Source organism: Hemitrygon akajei, chromosome 27, assembly GCF_048418815.1.
Source record: "Hemitrygon akajei chromosome 27, sHemAka1.3, whole genome shotgun sequence".
Lineage (NCBI taxonomy): Eukaryota > Metazoa > Chordata > Chondrichthyes > Myliobatiformes > Dasyatidae > Hemitrygon > Hemitrygon akajei.
In genome coordinates this window covers 12115400-12119378 of record NC_133150.1, presented here as the reverse complement: position 1 = coordinate 12119378, position 3979 = coordinate 12115400, and positions in this window count along the sequence as shown.

The window sequence follows — 3979 nt, the reverse complement described above, 5'->3', positions numbered from 1 at the left end:
TTCCCAACACTCAATCAGTGTCCACTGGTGTGTCTGTCTAGACCTGTCTTTTATCCCCACTAACGGGGTCTCAGCTATCCATCAACTCTGAATGACCATGTCCATCAAATCAGGCCACTCCTGCTATCTCCTGAGGAATGTTAACAAGCAAAGTAAAGTCCTTGTAGTGGAAGGAAAATAATCCAAGAAGAGTCATAATACAGTAAATCAACAGTCTCTCTCTCCCCACTTATCTGTAGCAGATGTTCTTGCCTGGGCTTTATCTCTCTCTCAATAGCAGCATAGCAACAGCAATAGTTCGTAGTTCTCAGGAGGGGGGGGGGGTTGGGAATGGTTAACTCTACACCCCATTGACCATCAGGTCTGTTCATCACTTATAACAATCTGAAGAAGTTTTTGAGTGTTTTAGGTGACAAACCAGATGTCCTCAAACTCCTAGTCAAAATTAGGAGTTCTGATAATAAAGAATTATTATTAAAGAATTATTATTCTTAATAATAAAGAATCTCATGAACTCCCAACTAAATTATACATGAAACACGAGTACAATCCACAGTGCTGTAAGCCCAATTGTTACCCCCAATATTCTACAGTCGTCCTCCAGCCTTCCTTTGCTCCAAAAGGCCACCAGCCACCGCCTCGTGCGAGGCATGGGGGTGACCATCTTGGTCGCCGCCATCTTGACTTTAAGGGTCAAGACATTCCAATTATATAAATCGTACAGTGGCATGGAAGTTTAGGCACTCCTGATCAAAATTAATGTACTGTGAATAGTTAAGAGAGTAGAAGATGAACTGATTTCCAGATGTCATAAAGTTAAAGATAAAACATTCTTTTCAACATTTTAAGCAATATTAGTGTATTATTTTTATTTTGTAGAATATTAGAATGAAAAGAAAGGAAAGGAGCACCATGCAAAAGTTTGGGCACCCCAAGAGATTTGAGCTCTCAGACAACTTTTACCAAGGTCTCAGACTTTAGCTTGTGTTATGAGTGATGAACAGACCTGATGGACAATGGGATACAGAGTTAACCATTCCCAACCCCCCCCCCCCCCCGGAGAACTTCGAACTATTACTGTTCCTATGCTGACCATGAGAAAGAGAGACGGAAAAACAAACAAGGATATCAGCTACAGATAAGAGGGAGGGGAAAATTGCTGATTAAATGTATTGTGACTCTTTGTTTGAATTATTTACTGTTTCTCTGCAAGGACAATAGTTTGCTCATAAACATTCCTCAGTGGACTGCAGGAGTGGCCTTATTTGATGGACACAGTCATTCAGGAGTGATGGATAGCTGAGTCCCCGTGAGTAGGGATAAAAGACAGGTCCGGAGAGACACCCTCCAGACATGCCAGTGGACACTGATTGAGTGTTGGAACCCACAAGAAAGGTGGGGGCTTCGAAGACCAAACAAGAAGGTCGGTCAGGAAGGCTATCAGTGTAAAAGCAGGGCCGGTGGGGACTTGTGTGTGTGTCCACTCATGCCAGAGTGATGAGTCCACCACAGAAGGACGGAGAGGTCATAACTGAATGACCACACTGATACGACGGATTAAGAAAGCAAAGGAAGGTTTGCCTGACTGTAGCTGTTACATCTTGCTCGCTCGCTCTCTCTTTTTCTCTCTCTCCCCAACGATTACAATTCAACAACCATAACTACATCGGCACTCATGAACTAAACTGAACTTTATACTTTTCTATGACAATTTATTTACCCCTAGACATCGATAGAGCTTGTTTATTATTATTCCTACACTTTTAGGTTTATTACTGCTGACTGGTTTTATATGTATATTTGCATTATTGATATGGTTTTTGCTTATTTTTATTAATAAACACCTTTAGTTTGGTACCACCAGACTCCAACGAATTCTTCTTTCTCTGCTGGTTAGACACCCAGTTACGGGCTACGTTACACTTGTTAAGGCTATGGCTTGTTCACAGTCATTGTTGGGAAAGGCCAGGTGATGTAAATTTCAATTGCCATTCTGCAGGCCTCATGCTTTCCTTGCAGCTTTGTGGAACACTCATGGAGACAGCAAAGCGCCTGGTCACCCAATCAGCGCAAAAGTTATTTTTCTTTTTCCAATATTTTTATTAAATTTCATATACACAAATACAGAATTCATAAGGATACTTATAAATCAAAATAAGAGCACAAAATGCACTATATAGAAATCACACTGATACAATCACTGTATCCCAATTGATAATTAATCAAATAAAATAAATTGAATGATATAATACAGTAGCATGTTTAAGTTTATTATAAAATAAATCTACACCCCCTCCCAAGACAAAGCTGGTTGGTAAAAAGAAAACGGGAATGAAAAGAGTACCATATAGTGTTTTATAATTATAGCCCAGATCCTATATTTTAATAACAATTCAAAGATTTTTAAAATAGTTCAGAAAGGGTCCCCATAACGTTTGAAAAGCTTGGTTAGAATCCGAAATCTAACAACGAATCTTCTCTAGATTTAAACATGACATAACATCACATAACCATTGAGCATGATTGGGGGGGGGGGCAACCTCCTTCCATTTAAGCAAGATCGCCCGCCTAGCCATAAGATAAGTAAAAGCCAGTACACGTGAATGAGAAGGCTCCAAAATTATAATCTTTCCTCAACAACGCCAAATGGAGTAATAATAAAAATTTGAATTACAAAAAAAAATACCAAATAGGGCACTCAAAGGATTGGGCTTAAAACTAACTTTAAAAACTACAGAAAAAGTTTGGAATACATCTTTCCAATATTCTTCCAGGCTCGAACATGACCAAAACATATCAATTAATGAAGCCTCTTCATTATTACATCGGTCACAGTAAGGAGATACATCTGAAATAGATCGAGAGAGCTTGATTTTAGACATATGAGCGCAAAAGGTATTACTACTCTTCAAGATATTAATGGGGCAAGTACTATTCTTAGCTTGCAAGAACTGGTATCTCGATATAATATTGATAAACACTCTTCTACTTTAGAGTAAGATCAGCTTGTAAAGCCTACGGGGTTCCCTAGAGGTCCGATATAAGGGACCATCCACTTTTAAGTTGGATATAGAGTGCTCCAAGACAGATAGTGTCATATATCTATGATAAATTAAACTCCCAGAAATATCTGCCCACATCAGGAATGAAAGCCTGGGATAGGGACATATCTGAATTGGGACAACACTTATACTAGGATGCAATTTGGGATAATGCTGCCGTTGCTTCAAAAAACCCAAATTATCTGTATATATACTTGAAATTTTGTCATAGCACACATCTAACATCGAGAATTAGACATCAAATGGGACTGGTTCCTGACCCATATTGCTCAGTTTCCCCCACAGAACCGTTGGCTCTTTTATACATGTTGTATGGGAATGTCCAGGAGTTTTTGGTTTGTGGGGGAAGGTTATCAGTTCCTTTACAGAACTACCGGGCATACAATTACCAATGGAACCCGCTGTACATCTTGTAAATGATGACTCACATCTATCCCTTACAGAAAAAATCACGCAAAATCTGGCTGGCAGGCTTAACTGCAGCTAAGAAGGTTGTAGTCCAGCGTTGAAAACTTCTTCATGATATTTCAAGTACTCAATGGCTTCAGAGCTTTTTGGACATTTCTTATCTGGAATTATCATCAGCGAGATTAAATGATGCATAGCCAAACACAATCTTAGTGTGGACAAATTTGATATTTAACTTAAAAGATCTTCTATTAAAATAGCATTGTATGCTCTGCTGTTTCAGTTGGTTGGTGGAGGGGATGAGGGTTGGCGGTGACTGGGTTAAACAGTCAAAATGTAATCAGCAACTGGTTGTATTTAATGTAACTTGTTGGTGTTGCAAAAAAAATTAGTGATAAAAAAATAAAATTGCTGGTCTCAAGGTAAGGCTGCTGTATCAGAGGCAGATGGGGCTGTGCAGGTTGACTGTATGGTTAAGAAGGCATATGGTGCATTGGCCTTCATCAACC